The 26,291-nt window shown below is 39.6% G+C and overlaps 1 protein-coding gene and 1 pseudogene across 4 annotated transcripts in view; one reads left to right on the top strand and one right to left on the bottom strand.

The window, feature by feature from the left end:
* The window catches only part of LAMA2 (laminin subunit alpha 2), a 677,281-nt gene that overhangs the window by 602,088 nt on the left and 48,902 nt on the right, over positions 1 to 26,291 (bottom strand). The gene's annotated exons all lie outside the window — the stretch shown is intronic.
* Positions 19,494 to 21,609, top strand: LOC108636729 (annotated as a pseudogene). The gene has a single exon (XR_001918547.1). The product of XR_001918547.1 is annotated as a putative monooxygenase p33MONOX pseudogene (transcript).

The raw sequence follows: 26,291 nt of genomic DNA, 5'->3' as shown, positions 1-26,291 counted from the left end.
GTTTCCCTGTGTACAGTACTTTCATTATTCCAAGTACCTTATTTGCCGAACTGATCTTTGCTCTTTTAAAAGAGCACAGAATTAACCATTTGATAAAGAAAAGCTCATTTCTCAGCACATTGACCTACTTTTTCCTTAATTTATCTCCTTTTTAAAATGTGAGTGAATAGATACTTTTTCTGAATATTTACCATTGAGACAACAATTGAACCATTAATCAAAATAATAAGGATTTTTCAATCTATTCAGCTAACTGTGGCCTTTAAATACAATGCCTTTCTTAAAAAGAGTTGGCACATTCTCTGAGGCCTTGCCCAAGAAAATCCCTTGAGTTCAAATTAGTTTTCTTTTATTTTCAGTCTTTGTTCTCATGCATTGTTTTTATGTATCTGAATTGAATGGCCTGTGTGCTAACCAGGAACAACAGGAGAGACTTCCAGAAGTCGTCTGTGGAAGGTAAAAATTACAGAGGAGACCTGTATTTTCTAAAAAGAATTTAACTCAGATAGTCAGCTGCTCTTAAACAAGTGTCTAATGTCTAAACTTATACAACTGGCCCTTGAATAATTCGGGGGTAAAGCGCAAAGGGGCACTGACCCCTACACTGTAAAATATCTGCCTACTGCTGTCTCTGCCTCAGAAACAAAAGAATTGATAAATGACTCCCAGAGGCAGGAAGCTGAAACAATTTGAATAGAACCATGACTCAAACTCCAGTTGTTTGGATTCCACATATTGTGATCTCTAATTGAAAACATTTTACTACAATTAAAGATATGTACAATGAAAATATAGGTACTATAGTTACTGAAAACAAAATCTATGTACAAGTGCATCTATGCAGTTCAAGTCCATGTTATTCAAGGGTCAACTGTACTAATAGAGAATATGACAGTCACATTCTAAAATCTATGAACAATTTCTGATCATTATTTAGCAAAAAAGCAAATCAAAATATTTGTATTTCAGACACCAGGTTGAACCCAATGTGAAGTCCTGGCCATAAGTAATAATGCCATTGCTACTGTTTGTTTGTATGCAATATGTATACTCAGAAACCTATATACTTTAAATTACTTCTCATTTCCTTTAGCCCCTCTGAGCTGAAAGAATAAATGAATGATTCAAATAAATAAGAATGAAGATAGGAGTAAAATAAAATTTGACATACCCCAACTTTCTTTCACAGCGTTATCTATTTAATTAATATTTCAAATAATTAAATAAATAGAATAGTTTGGTTGATGACCACATTATTAAATCTGATTCATATCTTGAGGCAAATTTTCCTTAAAATATAACAGAGTTTGTGTTTTCCAAATTATAAACTAATTTTATCAAACTTGCACAAGAGAAAAAGAAAATGATACTGGCACAGCCATATGAAACCCAAATGTCAAACACAGCAAAGTATCTCACTCAAAACAAGAGATCCCTGCCCTGCCTGCTTTATTTTTCTAATATATGGTCCACTCAGTACTTCTAAAAGAGTATATAAACTCTTCTTTCCAACTGTTACTTACAAAATATAAATATATGTATATACTTGCAGTAAGATTAATAAATCCTTGAAAGTATATATGCATTTTTTCATGATTTAAAGGACCTTAACAATGCACTAGTCAATGCACTTTACTTGTGCTGTTGCTGAACCTCACTTTATGATCCTCTCATATAAATTGTTCATGAGGGGACTTCCTCTTATAGACTCTTGAAACAAGAATGTGTCTTGTACATTTATGTTACGGGTTTATTTTGATAGATTGTTCTTGCCACAGAACTGGAAACCACCAAGCCAGTTTATAAAATCTCTTGATAAAAATAGTGCTCACGCTAAAGCAGATTCATTTACCGAGCAACCCAAGCCTACTCAACAAATATTCAATTTCCCAAATAAAATTAGAAATGTTCTGCTACATGAGAAGTATGTGTAATAAGAGCACACATTTTAATTTTTATTTTTCTTATTAAACTTAAAAGAAGATGACTTTGATGAAGTAGCATGTTTTTTGAATTTCAGGTGATACATCTGTGACTCAAGGTTGTATTTTTTCAACATAATTAAAAGAGACATAAGATTTATCCTACAAAGTGTTGTTTGAATGCCAATGTTCATCTACTCAGACTCAAATCTGTTCTTTAATATTTGCTTCAGTGTACTGACATTTGAAAGTAGATATTCTAAACACTGTAGAAATTCTGTCCATGATGAAGAAAATTGGAGCTAAATATGAGGACAGCAGAAGACTCTGCAGTCCCTTGTCCTATAAAATTATGCCAACATCCACTATGGAAGAGCTGAATTGTATTTGACAACATATTCCCAGGCACTGTGTAATGAACCTTCAAACTTCAATTAGAACCTATCAGAAAGAAAAACAAACACAATTTCACAAAATGCCGCCTTCGTAGGAAAAACAAGTCAGTTGGAAAATACAGCAAGTTCCACATCATTGGCTACTCATCAAGGCTTCCTTTTCCATGTTGGGTATCACATAAATGCAGATTCTCTGAATAACAGGAGAGACCGTTCCCGTTTTAGAAACACAGGGCATTCAACTCACTTGATACACTTTCAGTCAACAACAATTCTACACTCCAGTCTATGATTGTTCTTTCCCACTACTTACATCAAAAGATAGACTGTGTTTTTAAGTGCATTGAATGGCACTGTTAGTAAGAGGTGATCAGTGTATTTAAAACTCAAAGGGAAAACCCACAACCTTCTGGGATACCACACATGCAGCATATAAAACATCTATATGTTGGTTTAAATTAACCTAGAAGGAGAACGTTGAAGGCAAATTTCTCATCAAGTAGGTTACATTCTTCAGGAACTTTGATTTAGACCATTCAGATGATGAATTTCCCAGTAGTTCACATGGATAACATTTCAATAAATATTTTCTCAGCCAAAATGAAATGGTTTCTCTGTTTTTAACCTCTTTCCTTGCCAGTGTTTATTAGTAATTTGCAGAATTTTGGCCATGGGAAAAGCATACATGAAAGGACTAAAGGGATGAGTCTAGTTAGCTTATAAGCTGGGATAATAGGGCTGTCTTTGCTAAAGCATTAAACAGATGAACAGAGTGTTTGGTTGTTTTGAGGTTTCATTGAGGTTCTTTTGATGGTAGTTTTCCTTTGTTGTAACATTTTAAGGTCTTTTAAAAGTAAACAAAGCATTTGGTGAAAAATACTCAGTGAATTTTACGTGACATAGGATCTAAAGATAGCCATATGTGAGAGATCTCAGTCATATGAGACACTATTTTAATTACATTTCCATAACTGGAAGTAATAACTGCCTTCTAGGGTAAGAAACAAGATTTTGTTAAAAAAAAAATAGTACTTATCACCCCAGAATTTTCTACAAATATTTTTATAGTAATAATGTGGCCATATGATATTATTTATTTGTATACTTTCAATAATGTGTACCAACAATTTTATCCCTAGGATGCAAGCCAGTTGACAGCAAGAGTCATATCATACTATCAAAAAGAGAAGAGAGGCAAAAACACAGAAAGGGAGGGAAAATGGAAAGAAAGGGACCTTATAGATCATCTAGTCTTACAGTTATCTGTGGTCACACATCAGGGACTAAAAACATCAGCTGCTGAAAGAACTATCCCTGAAATGGCCAGCTATTTCTCAGGCCAATATTTTTCCCCTAACAGAATGATGTTTCTTAAAAAATATATAAAGATGCTAAAATAATTAGCATAATCTCTCATCATTAGTTTGCTTTATTTGGTAGGAAGAAAACTATGGGTATTTGTTGCTCTTTCATTAATAAGGAAGGTAGATGACAAACTTTCTTTTTGCCATTCCAGAAGATTCAGTTGTCAAAAAAAAGGAGTCATTAAATTTGACATAGTGTTAACTGATTCTCTCTGCCATTGGCTAAATACATACATACAGAACTCTTTAAGTTAAATCTAGATATAGCTTGCATTTACAGACCTCTTTAGGACCAAGAGGTCCACATCACATGGATGATGAAGTCCTGGACTAAGTCACTCAGGGTTCTTTGTCTTTATAACCATGGGCTAAAAAGAAATTTTACTCTGTTGTTTAATAACTTAAAACCACTACCTAACTTCTAACGAAACTTTAATGTAGTTATACTAAATTTTCATTGCCCTTGCCTCCATGTAGATGAAGAAAAACTCGACATCTTCCTCACCACAGTTACACAACTGAAAAATCTGTGAAGTCACCGTATATTTCTCTGTATTAATGAAATGGACACAGAATTAAGCAGTGTAACACTATCTGTATATAACTTGACTGAAAACATAGGGTTCAGAATCAGACTCTCACAAGTAACAGGATAGGAAAAAAAAAAGAAAAAGTATTCTATCTGTGCTTCACAATAAAAACCCATACCTGGGAGTTTGGTTAAAGATGGTCACAAACACAAACACATTCAAATCCTACATAACCTACAAAACCTTTTAAAGTAAGAGGCTTCCTTGGTGGCTCAGACAGTAAGGAATCTGCCTGCAATGCAGGAGACCCAGGTTTGAGCCCAGGGTCAGGAAGATCCCCTGGAGAAGGGGATGGCAATCCACTCCAGTATTCTTGCCTGGGAAATCCTATGGACAGAGGAGCCTGGTGGGCTACACAGTCCATGGGGTCGCAAAGAGTCAGACACGGTTTAGCAACTAACACACACACACACACTCTATAAGACCTTCTAAAGTAAGAAGTAAAATAATAATAATAATAAAAAGATACACAGCCACTTTAAGATAACCAGACAGAAGAAAACAGCAGAGGAGAAATTCATAGAGAATGAAGTAGAGAGGATTGAGTGAATGGTCCTAACTCAGAGCAGAGACAGCTGGGGTGAGGATGTGTCTGCCAGGACAGGGAGACAGAAAGAAGGATAGCTTGATCCCTCGAAAGTCTCTGAAATGCGGAGCATCAAATAATTTATAAGACAACAATAAGAAATGAGGTTTCAAATATGTCTTTAAAAACTAGCCAGGCCACCAGGTGCTCTCACCAACCCCATAAAGTCTAGCTACCACCCCATTACTGACCCAGCAGGATATAGGGGATTTAGTCCCCAGAGAAACTGAAACAGGAAAGTCTCAATTCCCCACATAGTGGAGGATAGGGATAAAGGTAGAATGTATGTTATTTAAAAAAAAAATGGAAGAATCAACACACTGAATAGTATGATTGTGATCATCCTAACCCTTAGTCCTTACTCTATTCCCAATAGGAATGCTAGCAGACAAAAGGGGGGGAAAAAACTGTACAAAACAAAAGAGGCTTCAGATGAATTTTATGTGTTCAGTCACTTCAGTCACTTTAGTGGTGTCTGACTCCTTGTGACCCTATGGACTATAGCCCACCAGGCTCTTCTGTCCATGAGACTCTCCAGGCAAAAATACTGGGGTGGGTTTCCATACCTTCCTCCAGGGGGCCCTCCCAACCCAGGGATCAAAGCTGTGTCTCTTGCACTGCAGACAGATTCCTTACCCACTTGGCCACCTGGGAAGCCCAAGGAATTTTGGAGCCTCCCAATTAAATTACATCTTGATCATACTTTAGTGAGTGAACAAGATTTTCTGATGCCCACAGACCTAACAATTTTGTGTCTCAAATATTTTTGGACAGTCACAGTTTCCCAGACATTTTACATCTACCAAAGACAAGAAACAAAACAGAGAAGAGGAAAGGAACTCAGAAAACAAAGCGAAAGAAAAAAAACTATAAAAACTCTTCAGTACCATCAGAACTCTGCTGCTGCTGCTAAGTCACTTCAGTCGTGTCCGACTCTGTGTGACCCCATAGACGTCAGCCCACCAGGCTCTCCCGCCCCTGGCATTCTCCAGGCAAGAACACTAGAGTGGGTTGCCATTTCCTTCTCCAATGCATGAAAGTACAAAGTGAAAGTAAAGTTGCTCAGTCTAGGAAAATACATTTTGTGCATGAAATAAGAACAGGATGATACATTCGCTTTTAAAAGGGCAAAGTACAATTGATTTATTAAAAATAAAAGTTATAAAAAATAATCTTGTAAGAGAAAGATGAGGAAGTATCTGAAGTAGTAAAAAAAAAGTAAAAAGAAATAAAAATATTAGAGAAAAGATAGAAATTTAGAGGACCAATCCAATATCCAACTATGAGATCCATAAGACAGATAATACATCATTAAATAATTAATAATAAAAATTAAAATCCAAGAATAAAAGGTATGAGTTTCCAGCATCAAAACATTCATACCTATCACCATCAAACTGCAGAACAATGGGATCCATAAATAATCTTAAGACTTATAGAAGGAAAAATATGATCACAAATATGGAATGGGGAAAACTGGCAAGTCCTCAGCTTCAACGTGGAAAACCAGAAAATCATTCATTCAGCAAATATCCTTTTCATTCCTACATGCACCAGACATGTTGCCAGGTATTCAGGAATACATCTTAGTCACCCAGTCATGTCTGCTCTTTGTGACCCCATGGACTGTAGCCCTCCAGGCTCCTCTGTCCACGGGGATTCTCCAGGCAAGAGTACTGGAGTGGGTTGCCATGACCTCCCCCATGGGGTCTTCCCAACCCAGGGATCGAACCCAGGTCTGCACTGAAGTATTCTTTACCATCTGAGCCACCCAGGGAAGCCTATGAATACTAGAGTGGGCAACCTAACCCTTCTCCAGGGGATCTTCCTGACCCAGGAATCAAACTGGGATCTCCTGCATTGCAGGTAGATTATTTACCTGCTGAAATACCAGGGAAGCCTTTAAGGTAAGTGCAGGTGATAACAAATGTGAAAATGTATATTTGTAAATAGAAATATTACAACATATGCTAAAGGCTAGCAGACATTATTTTTGACTGGTGGGATTACTTATTTCTGCTTTTATGAATTTTCCAAATTTTAATGTAAATATGCAATATTTTGTCATTAGTAAAAGGAAAACATGGTAATTTTAAAAAGCAATAAATAGATTAGCAATAGGAAACAGAAAAGGGAAAAAGAGAACCAACTCAAGATGAACGGAGTTATCATCTGTATGAGCCAAGAGGATTTTCAAGTGAAATCTTATATTTGCAGATGACACAGCTTTTCTTGATAGACACATTTCAGGGAAAACTCTCAATAAAATAGGCAGAAAATTGGTATGAAATAGTACACCCTAGGAAAAATACTTCAAACTCTACTTAATAAAAGCTGAGCTCTGAGCTCTCAGGGACCTCATGCACACAGCGTCAACTGCCGCTCAAAGATAACACATCTAAGCCACTGAGACAGCCAATAAGATCAATGAAACACCGGGCATCCTCAAGAAGGATATTACAAACCAAAGGGAAACTATTATTCTACATTTGTTGCCCCAAAAAGTCCCCCTCACACATCTATACTGCTGCTGCTGCTAAGTCACTTCAGTTGCGTCCGACTCTGTGCGACCCCATAGACCATAGATGGCAGCCTACCAGGCTCCGTCATCCCTGGGATTCTCCAGGCAAGAACACTGGAGTGAGCTGCCATTTCCTTCTCCAAGGTATGAAAGTGAAAGCGAAGTTGCTCAGTCCTGTTTGACTCTTTACAACCCCATGGACTGCAGCTTACCAGGCTCCTTCACCCATGGGATTTTCCAGGCAAGAGTACTGGAGTGGGGTGCCATTGCCTTTTCCACACACATCTATAAGTAACCACAAATTTGAGAGGACACTGACCTAATGGAAGGCCCAGAAAAAAAGACAAAAGCAATTATTACAATCCAGGGGTTGCTACAGAACAGATTTTAGAAAACAATTAATGATATAAATACAAAAGACACAGTGTATCAAACTCCAGCTGTGTACAGGCATGCTTCAATTTTTTTTCACTTTGTAGATAGGAGTTTTCTGTTGTTTTGCTTTTTTTAAAAAAACAAAACAAAACAAAACAAATTGAAGGTTTGTAGCAACTCTGCTGCAAGTAAGTCTTGGCGCCACTTTTCCAACAGCATTTGTTCACTTGATGTTTGTGCCACATTTTCATAATTCTCATAATATTTCAAACTTTTTTCATTATTACTTACTTTATGTGTTATGGTGATTGTGATCAGGGATCCTTGATGCTACTAGTGTAAAAAACAACTCACTTAAGGCTCAGGTGATGGCTAAGATTTTTTAGCAGTAAAGCATTTTAAATTATGCTGATCTTTTTAGGCATAATGCTACTGCACACTTAGCAGACTACAGTATAAACGTAACTTTTATATGCGTCGAGAAACAGAAAACCATGTGACTTGCTCTATTGTGATGCTTGCTTTATTGAAGTGGTCTGGAACTGAACCCACCATATCTCCAAGGTGTACTTGAAATAACCCCTTAAACTGTGGGGCAGGTAAACTAAAGAAAAAAAAAAAAAAAGGAATTCTGGGCTGGAAGAAGCACAAGCTGGAATTAAGACTGCCGGGAGAAACATCAATAACCTCAGATAAGCAGATGACACCACCCTTATGGCAGAAAGTGAAGAGGAGCTAAAGAGCTTCTTGATGAAAGTGAAAGAGGAGAGTGAAAAAGTTGGCTTAAAGCTCAACATTCAGAAAATGAAGATCATGGCATCTGGTCCCATCACTACATGGTAAATAGATGGGGAAACAGTGTCAGACTTTATTTTGGGGGGCTCCAAAATCACTGCAGATGGTGACTGCAGCCATGAAATTAAAAGACTCTTACTCCTTGGAAGAAAAGTTGTGACCAACCTAGATAGTATACTGAAAAGCAGAGGCATTACTTTGCCAACAAAGGTCCGTCTAGTCAAGGCTATGGTTTTTCCAGTGGTCATGTATGGATATGACAACTGGACTGTGAAGAAAGCTAAGTGCCGAAGAATTGATGCTTTTAAACTGTGGTGTTGGAGAAGACTCTTGAGAGTCGCTTAGACTGCAAGGAGATCCAACCAGTCCATTCTAAAGGAGATCAGCCCTGGGTATACTTTGGAAGGAATGATGCTAAAGCTGAAACTCCAGTACTTTGGCCACCTCATATGAAGAGTTGACTTACTGGAAAAGATTCTGATGCTGGGGGGGGATTGGGGCAGGAGGAAAAGGGGAAGACAAGGATGAGATGGCTGGATGGCATCACTGACTCGATGGACGTGAGCCTGAGTGAACTCCAGGAGATGGTGATGGACAGGGAGGCCTGGCGTGCTGCGATTCATGGGGTTGCCAAGAGTCGGACGCGACTGAGCGACTGAACTGAACTGAAGTAAAAATCTCTAGGATTTGGTGGTTTATAAATTGATAGTAACTAAAAATTGCCTCAAATGGTTGCCAATGTGGGGAGTGGGTATCAAAAATGGATGGGCTAAGAGCTAAATCATGGGCTACAGCCCACCAGGCTCCTCTGTCCATGGGATTTTCCAGGCAAGAACACTGGAGTGGGTTGGCATTTCCTTCTCCAGGGGATCTTCCTGACCCAGGGATCGAACCCATGTCTCTTATGTCTCCTTCATTGGCAGGTGGGTTCTTTACCACTATCACCACCTGGGAAGCCAAAAAATGGGTGAAGAGGTCAAAAAGTACAAGCTTCCAATTATAAAATAAATAAGTCTTAGGGGTGTAATGTACAGCTCGGTGACTAGGGTTGACAATACTGCATGGAATATGTTAAAGTTGCTAAGAGACTAGATCTAAGGATCTTATCACAAGAAAAAAAATTTATAACTATATAACGTGATAGATGTTAACTAGTTATAATTTGTGGTTGATCATTTCACAATATATACAAATATAAAATCCTTATATCATAAATCTGAAACTGACAAAATTTTACTTGTCAATTATACCTCAATTAAAAAAAATATTATGACAACAAAGAAAAAAAATATGTGCTTGAGAATAGTACTAGATCCAAATACCTTTATATCTAACCAGCAATTAGCCTGGTACACTGTCCATAATAGACACTTACTGGATTTCCCCAGTTGTCCAGTGGATAAGAATTCACCTGTCAATTTAGGGGAAACAGGTTCTGTCCCTCGTCCAGGAAGATTCCACATCTAAGCCCATGCACGACAACTACTGAGCCAAGTGCAGTAAATACTAAAGCCCCACACCTGGCGCCCATGCTCCACAACAAGAGAAACCACCACGAATGAGAAGCAACTACAGACTAGCCTCCGGATCTTCACAACTGGAGAGAGCCCATGAAGCAATGCAGACCCAGTGCGGTCAAAAATAAAATGAAAAAATAATAATTACTCAATAATTTGAATGAATGTTTGGGAAAACATTCCTAATTTGATGAGACAGACACTGTGAAGGCAAATCATTTCCCTTCCTGCAAAGTCTTTTGGTGTCACAGTCAAAAGCAGAAGAGAGGCCTCCATCAGAAGGTTATCTTCTGAGTGAAAGTATAACCTTTCATTTATGGAAGAATTGCACTGTTTTGCTCTTTCCATGCAGCGTGTCCTATAGAGCATTTTAGTTTGAATTTCTCTTCACTCCATGAACACTCAGTCATATATAAAATTTATTCACTCCATCATTCAATTTCAGTTTCCCTTACTTTTCAAAAAAGTTCTATCTGTGGTCTTCCAAAACAGTGGTATTTGAGAAGTGAACATGAATTTGTATGACATGGCAAATGAAATGAAAGCAGTAGATGATAAGATCAGAATGGGCCATGATATCTTTACAAACAGAGAAAAACAGTAAAAACGCATTGATATTTTAAAAAGCAGTAATTATAAGGTGAAAAAAATTACCAGATATACATGCTTTTCAATTCTATATAATAAAAATATCATATAACTTTAATCTGTGTTTACTATATATGAGTTTCTCTTTATTTTCTTTCACTAAATAAACTTTTCATCTATCCATCCTATTTGAATAACAGAGATCAGTCCATACAAGGTATATAAAAATTTTCAGCACTGTGTTTCACCTTCATTCTCAGCTTCATAATAAGTATCAAAAATTTATTAGCAATCCATAAACAGAATAACTATGGAAAGCTGCATTATCTGAGTGCTTCTCAAACTTTTTTTTTTCAAAATTTCCCTCAAGGTAAAAAATAAATTGGATATACCCTGGGGTCTGGTGGCTTAGCCCCAATTTAACAGTAACAACTCTGAAATTTTTTGGAAGAGTCTGGATCTTGCAAAAATTCAAATAAACTCTGGTCTACTCTTACATAATGTGTTTTCTTTAAATAAAAATATTATTTAAAATTGCCCTTGAAAAAAATCGATGGCCCAAAAAGATGTGCCACCTTATTGTTGTGGCTTTATGAACTCAAGGCATATCACTGAGTGATGGGTATCTTTTATTCCTCTCCACATTGCAAATTGTGTGAATTTTTTTTCTCTAAAAGTGATAGTGAAATTTGTGATAATATAAGAATTATTAACTCAAATGAATTCATATATTTTATTCAGAGGAGCTTTTATTTTTTCCTTTTGCCCCAAATATTTTTTATTGAATTTTTTACACACTAGAGTTTATTTAGAGAGGCCTGGTGTGCTGTGGTTCATGGGGTCGCAAAGAGTCGGACACAACTGAGCAACTGAACTGAACTGAATCAACCACACTACCTACTCTCATATGAGAAATAGAAGCATTTTAAATGTTTCTGAAATGATTAATCAATGGCTCTATTTAATGTTAAAACTTTGTATGGGTAGCTCTATTTTTGCCCCTCAGACAAAACTTGCCAAAGGAGATAAATCAGTAGATGACAGATTTATTTAACAAAAACCAAATACAGAAATCCAAACTGGATACAAATGCTCATAATTGGAATGGTAAAAGTCATATATGCCAGATGGATAAATCATAAGCTGGAATCAAGATTGCGGGGAGAAATAACAACCTCAAATATGCAGAATATACCATGCTAATGGCAGAAAGTGAAGAGGGACTAAAGAGCCTCCTGATGAAGGTGAAAAAGGAGAGTGAAAAAGCTCGCTTAAAACTCAACATTCAAAAAACTACGATCATGGCATCTGGTCCCATCACTTCATAGCAAACAGAAGGAGAAACAGTGGAAGTAGTGACGGTTTATTTTCTTATACTCCAAAATCACTGCAAACAGTGACTGCACCCATGAAATTAAGACACTTGCTCTTTGGAAGGAAAGTTTACAACCAACCTAGACAGCATATTAAGAAGTGGAAACATCACTTTGCTAACAAAGGTCCGTCTAGTCAAGCCATGCTTTCTCCAGTAGTCATGTACTGATGAGAGAGTTGGACCATAAAGAAGGCTGAGCGGCGAAGAATCAATGCTTTTGAGTTGCGGTGCTAGAGAAGACTCTTGAGAGTCCCTTGGACAGCAAGGAGATCAAACTAGTCAATCTTAAAGAAAATCAACCCTGAATATTCATTGGAAGGATTGATGCTGAAGCTGAAGCTCCAATATTTTGGCCACCTGATACAAAGAGCTAACTCATTGGAAAAGACCCGGATGCTGGGAAAGCCTGAAGGTAAAAGGAGAAGAGGGCAACAGAGGATGAGATGGTTAGGTAGCACTCAATGGACATGAATTTGAGCAAACTCTGGGAGATGACAGAGGACACAGAAGCCTGGCATGCTGCAGTGCATGGGGAAACAAAAAGTTGAACTCACCTTAGTGACTGAACAACAAAAGTAACATAAGAATGAAACTATTAAAGGTGGCTTTTTCTATGCATTTTACTCTATTGTTAATGTATTTCCAATTTTGAGTGCTTTCACATATTTCATTATTTTTTGAGCTCTGATAAAGCTAAAACTTGTCATTTCTCTAACTCAGTTACTGTGTTCAAATAGTCTAGTGGTTAAGTAACTGAGATTACACCACCTTTTTATATGTGCCCAAGTCCTGGATCTGCCACTTAATAGCTGTGTGGCCTCACCCCAGTTATTTAACCTCTATCTCTATGACTTCATCTGTAACAGGAATAACATTTCTTATCACAGTTAGTGAGAAAATGAATAAATCATCTGTAAACACAAGATTTATCACTACCTTAGAATAATTGCATTAATAATCAGATTGAACTTTTTATCTTTCTAAAGACAGTAGTTCCCATAAGTGTGGAAAACATATTGTGTGAAGCTTTTTAATAATTTTTCTTTGTATATTGCTTTTATAATGCAACCTTGGAATAAATAAAACATCAAAATACACTCAAACAACTTTATCAATTTGGAATTGTTTTAGCTCTATTAGGTATAATCAACAAATAAAAATGGCATTTATTTAAAACATACAATTTGATTTTTTTTTATAATATGTGCTTGTGTGTATTAATCACTCAGTTGTGTACAACTCTTTGTGGCCCCATGAACTGTAGCCAGCCAGGCTCCTCTGTCCACAGAATTCTCCAGGCAAGAATACTGGAGCTGGGTGCCATTCTCTTTATTATAAAATTGTCTTTGTGGAACACCAGGTTAGGGTAGACTCTCTACATGTTATTACATACAACTGCATGTGAATCTGTGCTGTGCTTAGTCACTCATTCATGTCCGCTCTTTGTGACCTCATGCACTGTATCCCTCCAGGCTCCTCCATCCACGGGAATTCTCCAGGCAAGAATACTGGAATAGGTTGCCATGCCCTCCTCCATGGGATCTTCTGAACCAAGGGACTGAACCCAGATCTCCCACACTGCAGGCAGATTCTTTACCTTTCCTCTGTCGCCCTTTTCTCCTTTTGCCTTCAGTCTTTCCCAGCCATCACGGTCTTTTCCAATGAGTTGGCTCTTCATATTAGGTGGCCAAAGTATCGGAGCTTCAGCTCCAGCATCAGTCTTCCAACAAATACAGAGTTGATTTTCTTTAGGATTGACTTGTTTGATCTCCTTGCTGTCCAAGGGGACTCTCAAGAATCTTCTCCAGCACAATTTGAAAGCATCAATTCTTTGGCACTCTGCCTTTTTACATGGCCCAACTCTCACATTCGCACATGACTACTGGATAAACCATAGCTTTGACTATAGGGACCTTTGTTGGCAAAGTGATGTCTTTGCTTTTTAATATGCTGTCATTTGCCAAAACCACTAGGATTTTCCTTCCACTAGCATTATGCCTCATTTATGTTTTACTAAATAACTTTATCATTTACTATTTCCCTGTGAAGAGAAATTCTTACTTTTAGTACTTTCCTTGCTTCCATCTGTTTCTTACAGGTTTATCTAGCTCATAAATCATAATCTTCTTCTGACACACTGGAGAATGCTTATTAATACTGCTGAAATTTAAATTAATGCGGAGAGTACTTAGAACGATAAAGAAAATTAAGTTGGAACACACACAGACTCATCTCATGCAGTCTACTGTTTGATAGTAGAATACTTCTTTGCTTTAAACCAAAGGATTGTTTGAAAAAGCTCTTAAATGATCTCCTTCTATGATTTTATAATTTTCTTCATTCAAATGTGTTATATCTGGCAATGTACTTGAGAACAACAGAGCTTTGCTGTGTAGATTTATCTCATATGACAGGTCAGCACTGAGAGTAAAAATTAAATCAAGGAATTGGTAATTTAAAATGAAAACAAACCCCCCTTTCAAAAAAACAACTATATGTGTTTAAGAAATATTAAAATCAAATATGATGACTGTTAGTAATCTTTTGCTGATACAGATAGTCCTTTAAAAGAGCTATAAAAACCAGAATCTTCTTTCACTCAGACACAAAGAATTTCCAGAGCTTGCAATTTCTTCCTGAAATAATATAGTATAAAACAACACAGCCTAACTTAAATATTCATGTCTTCACTGTATTTAATGGTATGCTACTGTGGCTACAGATATTATATTTTAATGTTCCATGATGTTACTTCCTGTTTATAACAGCTAAAATAAGAGCCACCTTCAAGAGTAATATTATAAGTCATCATTATGAGGTTCATATTTTCTTCTTTGAAAAATGTGTTCTGCTCCTAAAAATGACAACATACTTATACTCAAAATAAGCATCTTTTTTAACATGCAGACTACATTTTAAGAAATTAGGAAATAATCCACTTGTCTAGCAGACAAACTTCAGGGGTCAAATCTACCTTCAAAGTATCTTGACCTAACATTTCATAGAGCTAAAGCAGAAGGGATGAAACATGGAATTTAGCACAATAATAACAAAAAAATATGCAAGATATAATTTGGTCCCTGAACTTTTTAAAGATCAAGAATAATCAGCTGGGATTCAACATTTAAAGGATATTGCCAAAAAAATATACCCCAAATAATGAAAACATAGGTTTGTCATTTTGACTAGAAACATCTAAGAAATGAACTTCTTTTAAAACTGCCCTCAGAAAAGGGCGGGAACAAATTTCTCTCCTTTAAACAGCACTCTCCAAATCGTCTTTTTATCAGTTTGGAAAAGAACAAAGAAATATACAACAAAACGATCATAGTAGCTCAATAAGCTAATATCAGGCTCTCTTTCCCTCTTCTCCCTGATCCTCACACACACAGTGCATACACATATACTCACACACACACACACACACACACACACACACACACACACACACCCATATACATACACATTCATACACACGAGCATATATACTACAAACTGTTGTGTTTTTCCTAATAAGAGGCATATTTAGAGGTTGGGAAATGGATCATATAGGTTGTCAATTATGTCAGAATTCAGGAGGCATTAAATATTAAAGTGTGTTCTCATATCTCCAACATAAATCACAGCAGGATCCTCTATGATCCACCTCCCAGAATTCTGGAAATAAAAGCAAAAATAAACAAATGGGATCTAATTAAAATTAAAAGCTTCTGCACAACAAAGGAAAATATAAGCAAGGTGAAAAGACAGCCTTCTGAATGGGAGAAAATAATAGCAAATGAAGCAACTGACAAACAACTAATCTCAAAAATATACAAGCAACTTATGCAGCTCAATTCCAGAAAAATAAATGACCCAATCAAAAAATGGCCAAAGAACTAAATAGACATTTCTCCAAAGAAGACATACGGATGGCTAACAAACAGATGAAAAGATGCTCAACATCACTCATTATTAGAGAAATGCAAATCAAAACCACAATGAGGTACCACTTCACACCAGTCAGAATGGCTGCAATCCAAAAGTCTGCAAGCAATAAATGCTGGAGAGGGTGTGGAGAAAAGGGAACCCTCTTACACTGTTGGTGGGAATGCAAACTAGTACAGCCACTATGGAGAACAGTGTGGAGATTCCTTAAAAAATTGCAAATAGAACTGCCTTATGACCCAGCAATCCCACTGCTGGGCGTACACACCGAGGAAACCAGAATTGAAAGAGACACGTGTACCCCAATGTTCATCGCAGCACTGTTTATAATAGCCAGGACATGGAAATAACCTAGATGTCCATCAGCAGATGAATGGATGAGAAAGCTGTGGTACATATACACAATGGAGTATTACTCAGCCATTAAAAAGAATACATTTGAATCAGTTCTGATGAGATGGATGAAACTGGAGCCGATTATACAGAGTGAAGTAAGCCAGAAAGAAAAACACCAATACAGTATACTAACACATATATATGGAATTTAGAAAGATGGCAATGATGACCCTGTATGCAAGACAGAAAAAGAGATACAGATGTGTAGAGCGGAGTTTTGGACTCAGAGGTAGTGGGAGAGGGTGGGATGATTTGGGAGAATGGCATTGAAACATGTATACTATCATGTAAGAAACGAATCGCCAGTCTATGTCTGATGCAGGATACAGGATGCTTGGGGTTGATGCATGGGGATGACCCAGAGAGATGTTATGGGGAGGGAGGTGGGAGGGGGGTTCATGTTTGGGAACGCATGTACACCCGTGGTGGATTCATGTCAATGTATGGCAAAACCAATACAGTATTGTAAAGTAAAATAAAGTAAAAATAAAAATTTAAAAAGCCAAAAAACAAAACAAAACAAAACTATGTTTTCTTCCTTAAATATAAGCTCTACTTGTGAAATTCACCCTATGTAAAAGCTAGTTTCTTTGTCAGAAGAAAATATTATGGGGCCTTTTTTATTGCTTTTACATAAAATTCAGAATAATAGGTTTTCACACAAAATTAAAAAAACAGGGCGATCTTTTGGAAGGAGTACTGATTCCAATCCCAGTTGATATTGACCAGCTTTGGAATACATATCAGGCACTTTCACCTATCTGATACTCAGGGAAATATGACCTAAGCTGGCCAAGTATCTCGGCTCTTGTGAACAGATGGCTGGACACAGGATCTCTGTAAGCCCATCAGAGCCTGGAAGCAGAAAGACTTTCTCTTTCTAAGATTTAAAGTGTTGAAGATCACCTATCCCTGTAACTTAGGCACCCTGTGAAGAGAGCCTGAATGAAATTAAAAACAAAAAGGAAAGCTGAGAAGAGAGAGAGGAGAGTCCCAGTGAAGTGACTGTAAACCCTAGTCAACACATGGTTAAATCAGGCAACCTTTGCTCTCTCCGGACAAAACACCAAGAGTTGTCAACAGAGGCCAAATTGTGATTTCTGTCTCCTGGAACTGAAGACTAATCAGAGAAACTACCTATATTATAAATCTTATATAGGTCTAGCAACGAATAATCTAAGACAGTAAGCTGAGTATGTTTATATTAATATAAAGTAATTTTTTCACAAAGGATGTGCCCTGGCTTTGCATTATAAAATTCAACACCCATAAACATCTCCCTAACACAGGATAGATACCTAATCAAAGGCTGATGAGCAAATGAATAAACAAAGTTGATGGGTTTCCATTTGGAAAAGCTATCTGTGGTATAATGTTTTATTTTCCAGGTCAGTATAATAGCAAATAATTTAACAAGCCATAGAAGGTGACAACACTAAATTAGTATATAATGTTCTTGAAGTAGAAGGGTCATACAAATTATAATTTTATTTTCTTTGGCTGAAGAAGGAAATGGCAACCCACTCCAGTATTCTTGCCTGGAAAATCCCCTGGATGGAGGAGCCTGGCAGGCTATAGTCTATGGGATAGCAGAGTTGGACATGACTAAGCTACTTTGCTTTTCCTTGGTTAAACAGCAAATTTCTCATTCTTCTTAAGTAGTTTAATTTTTGTACCCAATGAGACATATTTATCAAATGTTAACAGAATTACCAATAGGAAAATCTCAACTTTCAGCAGTTTACAGCCTGAGAATTAAAACTAAGCATTGTCAAAATTTGGTAACTTGTAAAGCAAAGAAAAAAAGAAACATATATATATATACACATATACACACACATATATATATATATACACACACACACATAATTATTCAAACTTTTCCATTCTATTATCACCGAATTCTCTCAAATCCACATCATAGAATAAATAAATAGAACCTATATATATTCATTATTATAAAGAAAATATTCAGAGTTTGAGTACTGGATTGTTGATTTGTAGTACTGTTTTTTAATCTTGATATATTTGGTTTCTATTACTATATAGTAATTGCCAAAAGCCTCATGACTTAAAACAACATGTATCTAGTATCACACGATTTCTGTGAGACAGCAGTTGACATTGCTTAGCTTGGTCCTCTGCTCAGTGACTCACAAATCTGAAGTCCAGGTCTTGATCCAGCTGGGGTTTCTTGCTGCTTATCAGCCAGGGGCTGTTCTTAGCTCCCTGAGGCCTCTCTAAAGTTCCCCATTATGTGACCCTCTTACAACCTGGCTATTTGCTTCTTGAAGGCCAGCACAGGAATCTTTCTGACCTCTAAGTGTTCTTTTAAGCATTCATTGATCAAGTCAAGTCCTTTAAGGATAATCTCTTCTTTGATTAATTCATAGTAACCTAATTAGAGATCTGAATTATGTCTGAAATTGCCTTTTCTTCTTTGTCATAAGATGGGACTTGATCATTAAATTGATATCCCATCATATTTGCAGGTGCCACTCACACTCAAATGGAAGTAATTATATAGCACATGAAACCCCAGGTGCTCATCATAACAAATAACCTAATTGCCCCAAAATATGATTGTGTACAAACAGAATCCTCAGACATCCAGACCAATCATTTATAAGATTTAAATTTCAACTCCAAATATTAAATCTGTTTTTCACTATTGAAATTGACACTCAAGTTTGGGGCTTCCCTCATAGATCAGTTGGTAAAGAATCCACCTGCAGCTGTTCTCCCTCCCAGGTTGGCGTCTGGGACCTTCTGTGTCGCCACAGGCACAGCGCCGCTCACACCATGGCTTGGATCCGGACTGCGCAACAGCCTTTCGAGAGACGTGGGTCTTTGGAGCCTCTTTAGTCCCGGGCCGCAGGCAGCTCCGCGGTGGCGGCGGACGGAAAGGTTGTTGTGGCAAAAACATGAAATACAGGGAGATGTTTGGCAGACTCTGCAGGGCTGTGCCAACGCTGGTTGTTTGTTCTCAGAACCTCTGGAATGGATGGACTCTTCCTGAGCAGTTTCGCTAATTTGCAGCAGCTGGACAATGCTCCTCATTGATGGCTGTCTGTCGGCATAATCGTCGCATCATCTCTCTCTGGTGGCGGGGAACTCAGCTCAAAATCTGTGTAGGAAAAGTGCCTGGATCCCAGTCTTTCAATGGCTTCGAGACAACCAGAAGTGCCTGCTCTTGAGCCTAGTGGGCCTCTAGGCAAGATGTCCCTGCCCATCGGGATGTACCGCCGGGCATTCAGCTATGATGATGCCCTTGAGGACCCTACACCCATGACTCCTCCTCCATAGGACATGGGCAGCATCCCCTGGAAGCCAGTGATTCCAGAGCGCAAGTATCAGCACCTCGCCAAGGTGGAGGAGGGAGAGCCCAGCGTCTCCCCACGCGCCCCGGCCCTGCTGCCGGCCACTCACAGTGCAGAGAAGGCCCCTGTGGTGAAGGCCAAAGCGACCCATGTCATCATGAGCTCTTTGATCACAAAACAGAACCAGGAGAGCATTCATCGTTTTGAGCAACAGGCAGGGCTGCGAGATGCCGGCTACACCCCCCACAAGGGCCTCACCACTGAGGAGACCAAGTACCTTCGAGTGGCAGAAGCACTCCACAAACTAAAGCTCCAGAGTGGAGAGACAGCAAGAGAGGAGAGGCAGCCAGCGTCCACGCAGTCCACCCCGAGCAGCAGCCCCCAGGCCTCCCCTAAGCAGAAGAGCAGAGGCTGGTTCACTTCTGGTTCTGCCACAGCCTTACCTGGCCCCGGTCTTAGCACCATGGATTCTGGAAGCGGGGATAAAGACAGAAGCTCAGCCGATAAATGGAGCCTCTTTGGACCGAGATCCCTCCCGAAGTCTGAGTCAGGAGGCTTTGCCATCCAAGCCTACAAAGGAGCCCAGAAGCCTTCTCCAATGGAAGTGATGCGTGGACAAGCCACCCGAAGGACGGAGGAGCCAGCAACATTCAAGCCGCCCAAGATGGATATCCCAGTGATGGAAGGGACGAAACAGCTGCCGCGGGCCCACAGCCTCAAACCCCGGGACTTGAATGTTCTCACACCCACTGGCTTCTAGAGCTTTCTGTCCCGGGGGCTCTGCATCGAGGGTATCGAGCCCAGCTCCCTTTACCTTGGCTCTGACATAGGAAAAGTTTTGTCTTTGTGAAAATCAGACTGAGGCTAGATAGAGACATAATTGGTTTTTGCGAAACATTAGTGCAAAGCTTGTCCTTGTGTGGAAAAGCCATTTTGTATTGCTTTAACGTTAGACTAAACTTGAGCAGTGGTATATGGGGACCTCCCCAGAACTTGGACCACTGCTTACTAGGTGACTGTCTGCGTTGTTCCAAAACCAAGGCTTCAGGATTCCTTCACCACTGTCCAGGTGTGTGTGGACAGACCATGGCGAGGGGATGTCCGTGAACTAGTGCAGGCGACTTCGGCCCTCACGGCCGTGCTGGTGCTGGGTGCTCCAGTCTGGTCAGTCAGGGAACCCAAGGCCTGCTTGAGATCTGGGTAGGGCTAGGAGCCAGCCCCGGCAGGGACCCCCCGCTCGTGCTGGCACCGGCGTCTCCTCGCGTCCTGGGGGACCTCGTGGGCCTGTGTCCTGCAGCCAGCCCTTGCTGTGGGACCTCTGGGGCCTGTGCTGTGGGAGGGGTGCTTCTCTTCTGCGTGTCACAGAACAAACACTAGTCTTAACACATCCTTTGTTGCACTTTAAAGTGACATTAATTTAGCTTCCATTTGGTTGAAAACTTCCTAAAGGAGAAAATTCAGTCTACTGGCTTGCTATAGATAAATGGCTGTTTAACGTTTTTAAAGAGGTGGCAGCTGCAGCTGGAATGTAGTCTTGAGGTTCATGGGAAACTGCTGTCACTCTAGTTTGATTTTCTTGCTCAGGCTAGGGCTTCGAAATTTTTTTCCTGGGAGGCAGAAGAATTAAAAAATTTCTGTATGCAATCATTTTCCCCTCAAATGAGCCTCATGCCTTTGTAAACATACCTCGCTGAGGAAGGAACTGGGGAAGCCACTCTCTCATTTCTCTTCACTGTACACGTGCAGCCACTGTCTTGAACACCGTCCTTTCCTGCTGTCTCTTGCTTTGGACGGTATTGTGTCTACACAAGGAGCCGAGCTGACCTTCCCCCAGAGACACCCGGGAGTCTCAAATGATCAGAATTAATTTATTTGTGTCTTCTGTTATGCTTGTATCTTACTTGTTTTGACAATAAAAGTCCGTACCACTTTCAAAAAAAAAAAAAAAAAAGAATCCACCTGCAATGCAGGAGATCCTGGTTCAGTTCCTGGATCAGGAAAATCTGCTGGAAAAGGGATACATTACCCACTGCTATCTTCCCATTCCTGGGCTTCCCTTGTGGCTCAGCTGGTAAAGAATCTGCCTGCAATGTGGGAGATCTGGGTTCAATCCCTGGGTTGGGAAGATCCCCTGGAGAAAGGAAAGGCTACCCACTCCAGTATTCTGGTCTAGAGAATTCCATCAACTGTATAGTCCATGGGGTCTCACAGAGATGACTGAGCGACTTTCACTTTCATTTTACCTTACCTTTCTTCTGCGGTAAGTGAGTTGGGATTTGAGTTCCAGATATTGTAAAAACTCCTTTTGGTTTCTGACATGCCTATCACTGGTTATTGGCATGTGGATGCTATGACAGATAGAAAGAGAAATGAAATTAGAACAGCAGCTCTGCTCTACATGCTGCTGAATTAGTGCGACGTGGATCAAATAGATTAGCAGGCAAGTTGGTTGGTCAGTCTGATGGTAGTGATGATGATTAAAAATTTCAGAAGTGAAAAGCTTGCTGTAACAAATGCATCTTGCTGACATCAAGTTTTTCGTAGGTTGAGGCATTTAAAATTCAAACAGGAGGTCATTAGAAGGAAAAGGCACAATCTACTAAAAAGCACTTTTAATATTTTTTTTTATCCCATGAGTGTTTGTTGAGAGCATTCCTAGCTTCACCACAAATACATTATAATGAGTAAACTTTATAAAGTCATACCTCCTCCCTAAAGTTTTCAATGAAAAGATACAGGTTGAAAAGGACTTTTTAAGGCTCTGAGTCATCTCACAGTTAATAAAAATTTCTAAGTAAATGAGGCACAGGTGGCTGTGCGCAGCTGCATGGCACAGGAGCAGAGTGGCCAAGAGCAGCTATATCACGTCCAAGGTCAGGAGCAGCGGCTGTGAGGAGATACCCCACGTCCAAGGTAAAGAGCGGTGGCTGCACTTTGCTGGAGCAGCCATGAAGAGATACCCCATGTCCAAGATAAGAGAAACCCAAATAAGATGGTAGGTGTTGCAAGAGGGCATCAGAGGGCAGACAGACTGAAACCACAATCACAGAAAACTAGCCAGTTTGATCACATGGACCACAGCCTTATCTAACTCAATGAAACTAAGCCATGCGATGTGGGTCCACCAAAGATGGCTGGGTCATGGTAGAGAGGTCTGACAGAATGCGGTCCACTGGATGCAATCTCAAAAATGACAGAATGATCTCTGTTCATTTCCAATGCAAACCATTCAATATCGCAGTAACCCAAGTCCATGACCTGACCAGTAACACAGAAGAAGTGGAAGTTGAATGTTTCTATGAAAACCTACAAGACCTTTTAGAACTAACACTCAAAAAAGATGTCCTTTTCATTATAGGGGACTGGAATGCAGAAGTAGGAAGTCAAGAAACACCTGGAGAACAGGATTTGGCCTTGGAGTAGAGAATGAAGGAGGCCAGAGGCTAATAGAGTTTTACCAAGAGAACGTACTGGTCATAGCAAACACCCTCTTCCAACAACACATGAACATCACCAGACGGTTGACACCAAAATCAGGTTGATTATATTCTTTGCAGCAAATGATGGGGAAGTTCTATACAGTCAGCAAAACCAAGACCAGGAGCTGACTGTGGCTCAGATCATGAACTTATTGCCTAATTCAGACTTCAACTGAAAAAAGTGAGAAAAACCACTAGACCATTCAGATATGACCTAAATCAAATCCCTTATGACTATATAGTGGAAGGGAGAAATAGATATAAGGGACTAGATTTGATAGACAGAGTGCCTGATGAACTATGGACAGAGCTTTGTGACACTGTACAGGAGACAGGGATCAAGATCATCCTCAAGAAAAAGAAATGCAAAGAAGCAAAATGGCTGTCTGAGGAGTCCTTACAAATAGCTGTGAAAAGAAGAAAAGTGAAAAGCAAAGGAGAAAAGGAAAGATATATCCATTTGAATGCAGAGTTCCAAAGAATAGCAAGATGAGATAAGAAAGCCTTCCTCACTGATTAATGCAAAGAAATAGAGGAAAACAATAGAATGGGAAAGACTAGAGATCTCTTCAAGAAAATTAGAGATACAAGGGAACATTTCATGCAAAGATGGGCTCAATAAAGGACAGATATGGCATGGACCTAACAGAAGCAGAAGATAATAAGAAGAGGTGTCAAGAATATACAGAAGAACTGTACAAAAAGACTTTCATGACCCAGAAAATCACAATGGTGTGATCACTAATCTAGAGCCAGACATCCTGGAATGTGAAGTCAAGTGGGCCTTAGAAAGCATCACTACGAACAAAGCTAGTGGAGGTGATGGAATTCCAGTGGAGCTATTTCAAATCCTGAAAGATGATGCTGTGAAAATCCTGCACTCAATATGCCAGCAAACTTGTAAAACTCAGCAGTGGCCACAGGACTGGAAATGGTCCGTTTTCATTCAAATCCCAAAGAAAGGCAATGCCAAAGAATGCGCAAACTACCACACAATTGCACTCATCTCACACGCTAGTAAAGTAATGCTCAAAATTCTCCAAACCAGACTTCAGCAATACGTGAACCATGAACTTCCAGATGTTCAAGCTGGTTTTAGAAAAGGCAGAGATCAAATACCAACATCCGCTGGATCATGGAAAAAGCAAGAGAGTTCCAGAAAAACACGTATTTCTGCTTTATTGACTAGGCCAAAGCCTTTGACTGTGGATCACAAAAAACTGTGGAAAATTCTGAAAGAGATGGGAATACCAGACCACCTGACCTGCCTCTGGAGAAACCTGTATGCAGGTCCGGAAGCAACAGTTAGAACTGGATATGAAACAATAGACTGGTTCTGAATAGGAAAAGGAGTACATCAAGGCTGTATGTTGTCACCCTGCTTATTTAACTTATATGCAGGGTACATCATGAGAAACGCTGGGCTGGAAGAAGCACAAACTGGAATCAAGATTGCCGGGAGAAATATCAATAACCTCAGATATGAAGATGACACCACCCTTATGGCAGAAAGTGAAAAAGAACTAAAGAGCCTCTTGATGAAAGTGAAAGAGGAAAGCAAAAAAGTTGGCTTAAAGCTCAACATTCAGAAAACTAAGATCATGGCATCCGGTCCTGTCACTTCGTGGCAAATAGATGGGTAAACAGTGGCTGACTTTATTTTGGGGGCTCCATAATCACTGCAGATGGTGATTGCAGCCATGAAGTTAAAAGATGCTTACTCCTTGGAAGGAAAGTTATGACCAACCTAGACAGCATATTAAAAAGCTGAGACATTACTTTGTCAACAAAGGTCTGTCTAGTCAAGACTATGATTTTTCCTGTAGTCATGTATGGATGTGAGAGTTGGACCATAAAGAAAGCTGAGTGCCAATGAATTGATGCTTTTGAACTGTGGTGTTGGAGAAGACTCTTGAGAGTCCCTTGAACTGCAAGGAGATCCAACCAGTCCATCCTAAAGGAGATCGGTCTTGGGTATTCATTGGAAAGACTGATGTTGAAGCTGAAACTCCAATACTTTGGCCACCTGATGCAAAGAGCTGACTCATTTGAAAAGACCCTGATGCTGGGAAAGATTGAGGGCAGGAGGAGAAGGCAATGACAGAGGATGAGATGGTTGGATGGCATCACTGACTCAGTGGACATGGGTTTGGGTGGACTCTAGGAGTTGGTGATGGACAGGGAGGCCTGGCATATTGCAGTTCATGGGGTCACAATGAGTTGGACACGACTGAGCGACTGAACTATGAATATACTCTTCTTACTGCATGTGTGCTCAATCACTCAGTCCTGTCTGATTCTTTGAGACTCCGTGGACTGTAGCCCACCAGGCTCCTCTGTCCATGGGACTCTCCAGGCAAGAATACTTGAGTGGGTTGTCATGTCCTCCTCCAGGGGATCCTTTACCACTGCAGGTGGATTTCTTACAATCTGATCCACTGGAAAACCCCTACAATTCTCCTGAATGTTTGAAGACAACTAGTTACCTTTCCCGGAGAAGGAAATGGCACCCCACTCCAGTACGCTTGCCTGGAAAACCCCATGGATGGAGGAGCCTGGTAGGCTGCAGTCCATGGGGTCGCTAAGAGTCGGGCATGACTCAGCGACTTCACTTTCACTTTTCACTTTCATGCATTGGAGAAGGAAATGGCAACCCACTCCAGTGTTCTTGCCTGGAGAATCCCAGGGAAGGGGGAGCCTGCTGGGCTTCCGTCTATGAGGTTGCACAGCGTCGGACACGACTGAGGCGATTTAGCAGCAGTAGCAGCAGCAGTTACCTTTCCTAAGCCTTGTCTGATATATGTTAAATATTGGCCATCTTCCCAAGCATTACTCAAACAACCCTTCATTTCCACATCTATATGCCTCCTAAGAGGTATAGTATCTGAAGTTTATGTCCTCCAGATTTTACTCAGGAAACAAAGATAGATCAGAGCTATCATGTTCCTTATTCTAAACCAAAATGGGGGTACGTGTAACAATTTTGGTAACCATGCAAATTACTGGAGATGATGATTATTTAATCTGGGTGAAGTAGCTCAGTCGTGTCTGACTCTTTGCGACTCGGTGGACTGTAGCCCACCAGGCTCCTCAGTCCATGGGATTCTCCAGCCAAGAATACTGGAGTGGGTTGCCATTTCC

This window comes from Capra hircus, chromosome 9 (assembly GCF_001704415.2).
Source record: "Capra hircus breed San Clemente chromosome 9, ASM170441v1, whole genome shotgun sequence".
NCBI lineage: Eukaryota > Metazoa > Chordata > Mammalia > Artiodactyla > Bovidae > Capra > Capra hircus.
This window is presented reverse-complemented; position numbering and strand designations above follow the sequence as displayed.